The 13,958-nt window shown below is 38.6% G+C and overlaps 1 pseudogene; it reads right to left on the bottom strand.

Annotated features, from left to right (window-relative positions):
- Positions 1 to 639: 639 nt before the first annotated feature.
- Positions 640 to 13,958, bottom strand: part of LOC114260778 (quillaic acid 3-O-glycosyltransferase CSL1-like) — a 44,101-nt pseudogene continuing 30,782 nt past the window's right edge.

Here is a 13,958-nt window from a genome sequence, read left to right as displayed (position 1 = left end):
GATTAGAATTATTAATTTGTGGGCCCAATTATCCTATGTTTGTTTTAATATTTTGGTTTAAAATTATTAATCTAATGGATAATTAATCTAACAATTTATAAGATTATTAGTAATGGGGTAGGAGTAGGATTATTAATCCAATTAGATAATAAATACTACACTAATTTAATAGAATTATTAATATTTCACTATTAATCTTATGAATCAAACATGACCAAATTGTCTTCTTCCAAGTACTATGGAAAATCTTTACATTACATTTCACTCCAATATGGTATAACAATCTCCATTTTCCAAGAGGAGATGTAGTTTATATAGAAGAAACAACACACAAAGTTGTAATTTTTCAATTAAAAAAAAGTTAATTACACCAAGAGCCCCTCATTTATGAACCTGTATGTATTAATTTTCTCAATTATGAAAATCACACAAATATATTCATTTTGGAGATGGTCGGAAAGAGTCTAAGTGATATATTTTTACAATTAAGGAGGTCAATATGTGTGGATTCATAAATAAGGAGCTTACAATGAGTAATATTCACCAATAGTTGAGGGTTTGGAGTGTAATTAATCACAAACACACACACACACACACAAAAAAAAAAAAAAAGGAGGCAATGTTATGACCTCAAAACCTTCACATGCTTTTCCTTTGTATCAATCCTTCAAGTATAGGATAACTGAGAACTAGAATCGATGATGAAAGAAAAATCTATCCAAACATCTCCCCAAAATTTCTCTCAGTAATCACCATTTTCGCTCCCCCGATGAAACATACATTGTTCAATATGACTAATATTGTCAAAGGCACCATGAAAATCTCAGCTCCCTTGAAGTCAAATTTTCCTTTCTCATATTTTTTGAGCTTTTCTTGATCAATGGCTTTGTTCGCCAGCCTGAAACTCGCTTTGGTAATGCCTACCCACTTCATCAGAAATCTAAGCATTCGAACAAGCATGCTGTGACAAATTTTATCTTCCCAATTCTCTGTTCATTCCACCATGTTCCTATTGAGCCACCACTAGAGAGGACTTCATATAAATGTTGACAAAGGGCGGATGTATATACACTCGCAAACGCTACAAACCATGGGTTTGAAATCTGAAACAACAATTGAAATGGATGGGAGGTTGTTGCCATGAGAGTAGCATGAAAAAATAAAAAAAATAAAAATAAATAAATAAATTTGGCATAGAACATAAGTTAATTAAACAGAAGGTATGCGTCAATACTCGAATGCAATCAAAATATCATCTAGATACTACAAGAAATTAAGGTTTTAAAGATAAATTTTTAGAGACAAAAATAATTTGTCTACAAAAATTATACTTTTAAGGATAAAATGAAATAATTTAAATATATATATATTTATTCATGTTGTTACATTTTATAGACAAATTTATTTGGTTGTAAAAGGATTAGTCACTTTTCCCTATAATTTTAGTTGGTCCCTAATAAACTCAAATCATATATTATTGTATTTTATATATTAATTTTTGAACTCATAGTCGAGACTATCAAAAACAAAAACAAAAAAAAACAACAGGTTTCATAATCTCTCTCTCTCTCTCTCTCAAATCCCTAATTTTTTTCTTATATCTCTTCTCTACGAATTCGATATATGAACTCAATGGTTCTTCTCTACAAATCTCGTTGATTACTTCTGATCTATGGTTCATCATTGTCTTATAGCATCTCTCTCATGGACTGGATCGCTCCGTTGCCACCTCATCTCTTCTCGATTCTCCGATTTCCTGGCGAATCTCCGGTAGCGATTCCGATCAGGTACCATATATTATCAACTTATTTGATAATCGCCTATCATATTTATGAATCGCCTATCATATATATTATAATCAACTTATGAATGGGACTTAGAAAATGAAAATGAATATGATAATCGACTACCATGTATGTATCTGTATAATCGATTTGATGTAACAGCAGCCTCTTGGATGCTTTTAACATTCTAAGATTTGAGTGGAAAAAATTGAGGTTTCTATTTGCAAATTTGGATTCTCTCCATTACATGGTTTGTTGGAATTGAAGTGAATGGAGATCTCTCTATTTCAATGCATAATATATGGATGTAAAATTTGAAGTCAATTGTTTATAATTGTTTTGTCACTATGGATACTTTTTTTCTTTTCTTTTTTTTTTTTTTTTTTGAGAACTAATATAGATGCGTGGATGTAGTAATCTACATTTACTACATTTACAGACCATTGAAATCTCTTATTTCATTCATGTAATGATGAGGATCATATCCAATCTAGGTCTCAGTCCATCATAGATCATCCAACTGATGCTCTATTAATGTGAAGCCATGATGGAGTGAAGAGAACAATTTCACATTCAACTCACCCTGTGTACTCTATCACCTAGAAATCATGGGTAATTATTTATGTCAAATGCAATGTCAAGGTTAAACTCAGGATTTATTCTTTACAATTGGAGTAGACTACTTGTGCAAGTTACTGAAATCATGATGGAAGGTTTTTTTTTTTTTTTTTATTTCTTATGGCCTATTGAGAAAGAGACTTGCAATTTCTCAAAGAGTAATGAGTTTAAATTTGGAAATGGGAAAGAAAATATAGGAGCAGAGAACAATTAAATTTGATACTTGGATCAAATTGTTTTGTCATAGATATCCATAAAATTGTACGGTCTCTAGAGTAATTTTAGGATTAACCAATTTTCTACTTTTTTACACTTGCATGGGTGTGCCTAATAAAATGTGTACATTATTAGGTTAAACATATCTTTACTCTTGTTCAAGTTAATGCGGTGAGAGTGGCATAAAGCCTAGAAACAAAGATTAGTGAAAAAGGTCTTTTTGGTTTATCCCGTAAAAGCCATTTTTCTTTAGACCCCTACACCTCCATATTATAGTGAGTGAAAAGTCACTGAAAGAAATCAAAATCTACTTCTGGTCTGAAGCAACCCACTTGCCTTGGCTTGGTTATTACTTATTATTGCACTCAATTGAAACCCTAAGTTTATTATTGTGTACTGTCTTATGATTTTCTTTTACCTTAGTTTCGAGATTTTAGTCATTAAATCAGTTGATTTTTAGGGTTAACAAGTTTCTCTTTTGGTTTCTTTTGAATTTTTGCTCAATGTTAACTAGTTATTTCATGTAGATTCAAGTATATTAGTAATTCTTCAATGGATATCAGCCAATATTTATTATCAGTTCACCCGCATCAAATTTTAGACTTTTAATATCGACATATTAACCGATATAGGATTGTATTACAAATATTTGTAAGTATCCCAGTACGAGTCTATGGCTCAATGTTGCAATGTATCTTGGGGTTTAAATAATTAGGTGCATTATGGAGGTAAATCTGATTCTCTTGAAGTGCTTTGCTGTAGCATAGCTGGTTCCTATGGCAAGTTTATTTTGTGTTCTTCATTTTACTTTGTTTATTGTGATTATTGCTAATCAAAAACTTTTTACATTGTGTTTTGAATCATTGAGAAAAGGTAAAATGGGTTCTAATTTGACAATTTGATTGTTTATGTTTCCATCTTTCTTGTCCTTTACTTCGTTTTTGAACCAAAGCTTAGGAAGAGCAAATGAATACGATGGAAAGTAGGTAAAAGAAAACCTATATCTAGGCCTTTGGGACCTAAACAACACCTGTGATGACTCTCTATTTTCTCATATAGGCCTTTAATCAGCCAGTGATTGTTTTTTTAACCATGGACCACAGAATAATATAAAAGAACAACTTTTGAATGTAAGATCCAAACAAGGCATATATAGTTGGTGATATTCCACTAATTATTTTTTAGGGTATCACTTATTTATAATTTATACTTTATTTAATATTTTAATTGTAGAAAATATTTTCAAATTTTTGTAGCAAGTTGATTTAGTTTAATCTTTGTTAACTCTTGAATATTGATAGTGAATTTTGGGCGGCTTTGTGTACTAAGATTTATGTGTGATTGCTGCAGATACTACAATTGGCACATTAAATTGCAATCTATTAAATTAATCTATCATTGGATAATTTTTAATTGGTAATCTATTTTAGAATTTGGCCTATTCTATGCAGGTCCTGCAAGCTTACGTTGATTTGAAGCTTGAGAGCTCTCTGCTAGATTTTGAATGCCATTTCAACGAAGCCATTGAAAAGAAGATGCGATGAGTTGAGATGTTTTGTTATGTAGGTAGATATAACTCCAATTACAATCTGTTCATTGAATAGTTGAATGCTACGAACAATGCTTATGGCACTAACCTTATAAATTGGAAATGATACTTTTGAAATCTCTGTCAGTTTATGATATATAATCAAGATATTACATACTAATAAATCAGATCATGGTATTTATTTGTTATTGAAATATCTTTTGATTAAGCCTCTTTGAATGTGATGAGCATTTTTTTTTCCCGTGTAGTTGAATTTTAATTTGGAGATAAATAGATGGTCTGGTGATATGTTTGATATTTTCTGTTTGGTTGTTGAGAAATCAAGAAAGGAATATAAGTTGATATTCATACTAATATTTTTAGAGAAATTGTTACAACCAAAAAAAAAAAAAAAAACAAACAAACTTTTAGAGACCAATTTTAGTTTTTTTTATTATCATAGAGACCAATTTTAGTTGTCTTTCAAAAAAATTATAACCTTTACACACCACTTTCATTTGTTCCAAAAACTAAAACTTTTAGAGACCACTTTCATTTGTCCCAAAAACTAGACTGTTAGAGACCAATTTCTGTTGTCTCAAAAATTAATTTTTGTCTCCATAACTACTTCGTTTGTTGGACTATAATTAGACTTTTAGAGACAAATTTTGGTTGTCTCAAAATCAAAACTTTTTGTAACCACATATTTTTATCTCTAAAAGTCTATTTATAGTGACAAATTCAAAATTTTGTCTCTAAAAGTCATTTTTTGACTTTTCCGAATGGGTCATTTGGGACAAACTTCATGACGGAAAAAATTGTTGGCTAAAGTTTTTCTCAACAAATATTACATTTTTAGGAATGGAATAAATTTATCCCTAAAAAATTGATTTCTTATAGTGAGACTCAATTTGGCTGTTACTAAAGTGTATCTCAATCTTTAAATCACTTAGGCTTCGTTTGGGAACAGGCTAATTTAGTAACTTTTTGGTTATTTGGCTAAAATATGAACTAAAAAAAACTAATATGTTTGGGATAACTTTTTGGCTTTTTACGAAAAGATGTGCAAAAAGTAGAGAGAAATGAGAATCTTTGACTTTTTGGTATGGGTTGTTGGCTTTTTGGCTAATTTAGTAACTTTTTGGCTAAAAAGTTCGGTTGCCAAACGAGGCCTTAATGTCACCTAAAACTCACCAAGAAAACCTTAAAAATTTCTTAAATAAGGAATTCCTCAAATGTAATCCAAAATCATTTTTGAACTATTGTGAGCAGAACAAATTCACGGGAAATTCTCAAAAAGTAATAAATTTTCCCCAATATCATTTTTGAACTATTGTGAGCAAAGCAGATTAAGACTATCATTTTTCAAAGTACTTAACAAGCTTATTGATGAAAATAATAAATCTAACCCTTATGCTATTTTAGATTCGAATTAATGTGTTTCAAACTTAACCCAGTTATATTTTAATTGAATGATTTGGACTGATGGGCCTTAATTAACTACATGGTATCATTTTCCAAATAAACAGTGTTCAGTTACCATATTTACCATTTCTTAGTTCACCTTGTCGAGTATGAAAAGGCTTGACATCCTTTGTACCATGTAATGGTTACAAATGAGGCCCTTTCAAACCCAAGTCCTAGTTCCCCAAAGCATGAGATTATGCATATGGAATAAATTTATATGTTGCCTTTATACAATAATGTGATTGTCAAACCATCATTTTAAAATACGAAATCAAGAAAATAAAGAATGTAATTAGAACATACTTTGGGATACGAGGGAATACCGTTCAGAAGGCACAACTGAGGAATAGTTCCATATAACAAGAAAGCAAATGATTGGAGGTATATAAATGTCAGGTTTCCGTAGCACATGCTTTGAAGCGTAGACATCCTTGACATACCATATGTGAGAGGGCTGAACCTTGAAAGACCAACGTGAAGCAATCCCGAGCTCCATTTCATTTGTTGAACCATGGTGTCCTTCATGTCGATGGTGGTACAACCTAAGAAACACGGTCTTTTTGGATAAAGATAAATGGAACGCCAACCTTTAGAGTGCAAAAGATACCCCGTGAACGTACTCTCCAACAAGCTATCATAAGAATAACCTATCTGTTACCAAGAAACAAGAACTTCACCATCATCAAAAGTGTATTATTATGTTTGAGAATGACTCAAAACATTGCAGTAAGATTTTGTACTTGCCTCTTTTTCCCATTTTGTGCCATTTTCAAATGTGCAAGAAGCCAAGTTCCTTGCTTCTTCTGAAACAATATCTGATAGCAGTCCTATCCCATTGGCTTCTTGTTCATTTATACCCTTCAATGAAGCAGTGAATTTGCTAGACAAACCAAAATTACTTTCAGGTTCATTAAGGAAAACATCTGAAAAAAGAAAAAAGTATTGAAAAGTGAGTCTTGTATTATATTAATTGTTCATCTGTTAATGATCATATATATAGTAATGCTTCTCAAACTAAATACACATGCCCTCATGATTAGGACTCCCAAATAATGTCTTTCTCTTTAAGTAGTAACCTGTACCTGAACAGGCAGGACCTCTTAACCCATCCATGCCTTGCCACATTGTCTGAAATTAAGTCCGAGTATTAATCGTTTTGCTATCAAAAAATTAGAATACTTAAAGGCTTGCTTTGGCTCTAGCTATATTGTAATGGAAATACGAGGGAAAGTAATTGTTGAGTATCCACACCATGTGAAGTTGGCTTTCCAAGTTAATAATCACTGCTGGAAAAATGACATTTTGTGGCATTTAAAAAGCGCCGCAATAGGTACAATAAACGTCGCTAATTCTTTTTATGACGTTTAGTACCAAGCGCCGACACTGCGGCCGTCGCTGTAGCTTTATGGCGTTTAAAAAACGTCGCTATATTACTATAGAATGCCTCCAAATGTCCCACCCTAATGGTATTATGACGTCACTATGGTTTTAGCGACGTTTTCAAAACGCTGTCATTTCTTTTTTAAAAACTGACCATTAACTTTAGAGTTTAGGTGGCGTTTTTCAAAAACGCCGTGATATCTTTTTTTTTTTAAAAAAATTATGCTAATTTTATGTGATTGAACTAAAAAAAATACCTGTAATAAAACTAAATAGCATTAATATGAAATAATAACTCTCATTCAAATAGTAAATTCAACATTAATTCACTTTCCCGTTCATTTTAATATCCAATCACCATTACCCATAAAATAACATATCCACAAATGATGTTTTAACATTACCCACAAAATAACATATCTAAAAATTAAATTCACAATTCTCAATCAAAAATCAAATAGTTCATAAGCAAAGGACCTGATCCTTGTTGTATTTAACAATAATGTTTTTATGTGTGTAAAGCACATGCTTCTTGTTATTACTATTCCTGTCAGGATGCAGCTCACCAACAAAACCTATAACATCAAGATGATAACATAAAACATTGAATTAAACATCTGAAAAGACTGAAAAATTAAAAATAAGTTTAATAATACAAGAAGTACAATACAAAAAAAAAAAAAAAAAAAAAAGTGAGAAATTAAAAACAATGTGAGCCAGTTCCAAAGATATGTTTGAAAATGTCAAAAGAAACTTCTTGTCAATCAAAAACAACAATATAAAAAAGCTTGAGCAAACATGGTGAATAATGTGGGCGCATTATAACTCAGTAACATGGAAGTCAAGGATGCTTGGCATGTTCCAAAAATGCATTTTGTCACATGAAAATAATAGTTTTGTGTGGGAGCCGAATAAATAGAAGAGTCGGAAGGTGCGTACCCCAGAAATCCGATACTATTCGGCTCCATATTGCGTGACTAGGATGCCGAATACGTTAGGAAGGCTGAATAGCCGGAGATCAGTAGCTCCGAATAAATAAAAGGGGAATGGGATAAAAGTAGGCAGGCCCAAAAAGCAAGTATATATACAAGAACCACAGATTTAGAAATGTATGTAAGAATCACTTCACTTAACTTAGTAAACAAGCTATCTTGAGTGTCTGAACTGACTTGTCCATCGGAGTGCTAATTCCGGCACCCCCGACCGGAGTGTTTGTATCTTTTCAGGTGACTAGCTGAGGATCATTAGCGTCTCCCAGGATTTGAAGAGTATTTTCAAACCACTTCTCCACAATTGGCGCCGTCTGTGGGAATACTCAAATACATCCATGGCAGGCGTGACTGAAGATCCTCCAATAGCCACTAACGAGACCACACAGAGAGATGATCTCACTCCAGCAAACTCGCTTGGACCAAAGACCATCGCAGCAAGACTTGCCTTAGACCTCTGCTCATCTTCAAACCCAACGCAAAAGGCAATACAAGCGACCATGGCACAAGCTAGGCAAACCAAACAGAGGTTGGACAACATCATCGCTGAGAACGAACGCCTTCGTCGCGATCTGGCCCCGAAAATAGCAAAATCCAAACAAACAGTGAGCCAGGCTTCTGAGCGACCCCCGAAGGCAGATGACCGACGATCTCGAGCCCGACAGCAAGAAACTGACGGCCGTTATGCCTCAACAGATCATCTTGAGAAGTTGGCAAAGGACGAACGTCTCCAACAATGCGTCCGGAGGAGTGCGATCAAAATACCTGCCCTTCCGAAGGATGCATTTCTGCTTGACACCGTCCACATGATATACAGCCTGCCAGCAGCCCCGGCCGTGCATGCGATCCAATCACATCCAGGCCCCAACAGCAACTCACGCCAGCAAAGCGGCTCCGAGAAACGCCAAGTATCACCTTTGACGACTTTGATTTGATCGGCTTAACACTCCCTCACATCGATCCATTGGTTGTTGAGCTACGCGTAAACCGGTTCACCGTCGAACGCATTCTTATTGACCAGGGCAGTACTTCGGAGTTATGTATTATAAAACCTTCATCAAACTCGGATTCAACGAGTCAGACCTGACTCCGGCTCCTTATCCACTATTCGGCTTCAATGCCAATCCAGATTACCCATTGGGCAAGATCAGCTTACCCGTTCGAACAGGTTCCAGAACGGTGGATGTGGAATTCTTGGTCATCAGGCTGTCATTGCCGTACAATCTCATCATGGGGCGATCGTGGTTGCATACCTTGCAGGCCGTCCCAAGAACCTATCATCAACTACTACGTTTACCAACAGAACACGGCATTGAGCAAATCCGCGGCTCCCAAAAATCGGCACAAGCATGTTATCTCCTTGCTGCCAAAACGCCAAAGGAACTGCAAGTAAACTCCATTGAGGTGCCGAATCGGGAGATCCTTGATGACGTTGGGCGGCATCCAAATAAGAAGGCCATGGAAGGTTTAAACTGAGTTGACATCGATGGAAGCCCAGAGAAGTTCTTCATGATCGGCGCTTCTCTGAATCAGGCCGATAGGCAGCAGCTGATCTCTTTCTTGCTCAACAACCTCGACGTCTTTGCGTGGACTCCGTACGAAATGCTGGGAATAGACCCGTCAGTTTCACAACACCATCTGAATGTCGATTCCAAATGTAAGCCGATCATTCAGAAAGGCCGACGGTCAGCCGCGGAGCACACTGCCGCCATTGTTGAAGAGGTAGACAGACTGCTTGACGCCAGGGCAATTAGAAAAGTCACTTACCCTACGTGGCTCTCCAATACAGTGGTGGTGAAGAAAAAGAATGGGACTTGGCGAGTGTGCGTCGATTTCACGGATCTGAACAAAGCTTGCCCCAGAGACTGTTTTCCTCTACCCAGAATCGACCAGCTTGTCGATGCGACGGCACGCCATCAACACATGAGCTACCTCAATGCTTACAGAGGCTACCATCAAATCGCCATGCATTCAGATGACCAGGACAAAACCGCATTCCTCACCCCAAGAGGAATCTACTGCTACAAAGTTATGCCTTTTGGGCTGAAGAATATAGGGGCAACCTACCAAAGACTGGTCACCGCCATATTCAAAGAGCAATTCGGCCACACTATGGAAGTATACATCGACGATATGGTGGTCAAGTCCAAAGAAGAACAGAATCATATAGCCGATCTAGAAAAGGCATTCAGCATCTTACGCAAATACAGAATGAAACTGAACGCTTCCAAGTGTGCGTTCAGAATCGGCTCTGGCAAATTTCTGGGTTACATCGTCAATCACCAAGGAATCGAAGCCAACCCGAGGCAAGTCACAGCAATCTTGGAACTCAGCTCCCCCCGTTCAGTAAAAGAAGTCCAAAAGTTGATGGGGATGGCCGCTGCACTCAACAGGTTCATCAGTCGGTCTACAGATCGCTGCCGACAATTCTTTCAAACTCTACGGCAGGGTAAGGCTTTTGAATGGTCCGCCGAATGCGAAACAGCTTTCAACGGACTCAAGACCTACCTCCGCTCAGTACCTCTCTTGACAACACCCGTCGCTGGTGACCCGCTCATTCTATATCTGGCAGTTTCTGATAGGGATGTCAGCGCCGTACTACTAAAAGAGGAGGAGGGGGAGCAACGACCAGTGTATTATGTGAGCAAGGCAATGGCTGACGCCGCGCTGGAAAAACTCATCTTAGCCCTAGTCATGGCGGCAAGAAAACTGATGCATTACTTCTAGGGACATAGCATTAGGGTGCTAACAGATTATCCCCTCCAATCAGTACTACGGAGTGCAGAAGCATCAGGACGTGTTTTAAAATGGGCTCTTGAACTTAGCCAATACGACATTCAGTTTTTACCTAAAACCGCAATCAAGGGGTAGGTGTTGGCCGACTTTGTTGCCGAATTCACCGACGAGCTTACCAACCTCAAACTTGACGAAGTTCGACCAAAGGCTGAAGTTCGACCAAAGCCGAACTAGAGAATTTATGTCGGGGATATTTGGCAATTATACTGCGATGGATCGTCTAACCAAAGGGGCAGCGGCGCCGGAGTTGTAATCATGTCTCCAGACGGCGTAGTAATTGAGCAGGCCGTCAAGCTTGGCTTCGAAGCATCAAATAACGAAGCCGAATATGAAGCCCTTCTAGCCGGTCTGTGAAATGCGCGCCTTCTCGGCGCTCGGCGTCTGCTTGTGTTTTGTGATTCAAAATTGGTAATCAGTCAGCTAAAGGGGGAGTACGCAGCAAGAAACGACCGTATGGCGGCCTACATGAAAACGGCCAATTACTTACTGGCAAAATTTGACCATCACGAACTGAACCAAATAACACGCGACTAGAACCCACACGCGGATGCCTTGGCGTGCCTAGCCTCCGCCATCAATTCTGAGATCAAACGGACCATCGAAGTAGGTTTCATCCCGGAGCCGAGTATTGGCCCTTCGGAGGAAATCCATGTCAACGTTATAAAATCCGCACCAAGCTGGATGGACCCCATTGCTGCATTCCTCTCTTCTGAACAACTCCCAAAGGACAAAAAAAAAAACACACAAGCTGCGAAATAAAGCCCTGTGATACTATCTGGATCCGCAAGGAGGGCTTTATAAAAAGTCCCTCTCTGGTCCATATTTGGAATGCGTGCACCCCGACAAAGTGGAGGAGCTTCTGACAGAGATACATGAGGGCAGTTGTGGTGCCCATTCTGGTGGACGCTCCCTGGCCCATCGAACTATAACATAAGGGTATTATTGGCCGACAATGAGAGCTAACGCGGAGAGCTATGTAAAAAAATGCGAACAGTGCCAAAAGTTCTCCCCATTAACTCATCTGCCTGCCGAAGGGTTGAACTCTATCACCAGCCCCTGGTCGTTTGCTCAGTGGAGACTTGATATCGTAAGACCATTGTCGAGGGCCCCAGGGAACAAGCGATTCTTAATCGTCGCGACAGATTACTTCACAAAATGGGTCGAAGCGGAGGCTTTAACACATATACGAGATGCCAACATTAAACGCTTTGTATGGAGAAACATCATAACACGATTCAACATTCCGAGAGCTCTCATCTCAGACAATGGCACCCAGTTTGATTGTGGCGTATATCGAGAGTTATGCAGCAAATATGGCATTCGGTCTTACTTCTCTATACCGGCCTACCCCCAAAGCAATGGTCAAGTCGAAGCCTCTAACAAATCCATCTTGGACGGCATCAAAAAGAGACTGGAAAAAGCTAAAGGCAAATGGATCGAAGAATTGCCGAGTGTGTTGTGGGCTCATCGTACTATGCCGAGGAGATCCACTGGAGAAACGCCGTTTGCTCTATGCTTTGGAACCCAGGCAATCTTACCCCTGGAAATCGGTCTCCCAACTCTGAAATCGCAAGTTTTTGATACGGGCTGAAACGACATGATGCTTGCCCTGGATCTGATTCTAATCGAAGAACAAAGAGACCGCGCCCTGGCATCCATGGCACGATATCAGCAGCAGCTCGCCAAGTCATATAATTAGCGAGTTCAATTGCGCCAATACACGCCAGGAGAGTTGGTCCTAAAGAAGGTACTTCCAGCCGGCCGGAGACCGGCCGATGGAAAATTAGGTCCAAACTGGGACGGCCCCTATCAGATAAAATCCATCGCAGGAACAGGGGCATACCGGCTCTCAGACATGTCAGGAAGAAGCCTGCCACGGCCTTGGAATTCAACACATTTACGTAAATTCTATCATTGACCCAACCTATGGGCTTGATACTTGTACATATTCCACCGTTGCAATACAAAGCTTCTCGTTTTCTCAAGCTCGCTCCCAAGCCTTTAAGGGCCGATTAAGCCTTCTAAGGCCAAAATAAAGCCTCTGGATTCGGAGCCCCCTTTTGGTGCATGACACCTTAGGGCCGATTAAGACTCCGGATTCGGAGCGCCCTTTGTAGATATCACGATTGGCCAAAATAAAGTCTCCAGATTCGGAGCCCCTTTTGGTGCATGACACCTTAGGGCCAATTAAGACTCCGGATTCGGAGCGCCCTTCGTGGATATCACGATTGGCCAAAATAAAGTCTCCGGATTCGGAGCCCCTTTTGGTGCATGACACCTTAGGGCTGATTAAGACTCCGAATTTGGAGCGCCCTTCGTGGATATCACGATTGGCCAAAACAAAGTCTCCAGATTCGGAGCCCCTTTTGGTGCATAACACCTTAGGGCTGATTAAGTCTCCGGATTCGGAGCGCCCTTCGTGGATATCACGATTGGCCAAATTAAAGTCTCCGAATTCGGAGCCCCTTTTTTGGTACATGACACCTTAAGGCCGATTAAGACTCCGGATTCGGAGCGCCCTTCGTGGATATCACGATTGGCCAAAATAAAGTCTCCGGATTCGGAGCTCCTTTTGGTGCATAACACCTTAAGGCCGATTAAGACTTTGGATTCGGAGCGCCCTTCGTAGATATCATGATTGGCCAAATTAAAGTCTCCGGATTCGGAGTCCCTTTTGGTGTATGACACCTTAAGGCCGATTAAGACTCCGGATTCGGAGCGCCCTTCGTGGATATCACGATTGGCCAAATTAAAGTCTCCAGATTCGGAGCCCCTTTTGGCGCATAACATCTTAGGGCCAATTAAGCCTCTTAAGGCCGATTAAGACTCCGAATTCGGAGCGCCCTTCGTGGATATCATGATTGGCCAAAATAGTCTTCGAATTCGGAGTGTTTGTGAGAGATGCATTCGGACCACTTCACTGGCCGAATAAATATTCACTGAGAATTGTTCTTAATTCGAGCCGGTCAATGCATGTTTAAACATTTGCACCACGCAACACAAAACTTGCCAGTAAGTTGAAATAATACGTTTAATTAAGTACATAACATTTCAAGACCAAATACGAACATTGAAAATAAAAAAATGTCTATTTATTCGGCACCCTCATCGTCGCTCTTCTCAATTTCAAAATCAAAATAGGGTAAGTAGTGACGATGATACAGGGGCGAAGCCGAATCA

The sequence above is a fragment of the Camellia sinensis genome, chromosome 7 (genome assembly GCF_055761805.1).
Source record: "Camellia sinensis isolate YWXY chromosome 7, ASM5576180v1, whole genome shotgun sequence".
Taxonomy (NCBI): domain Eukaryota; kingdom Viridiplantae; phylum Streptophyta; class Magnoliopsida; order Ericales; family Theaceae; genus Camellia; species Camellia sinensis.
This window is presented reverse-complemented; position numbering and strand designations above follow the sequence as displayed.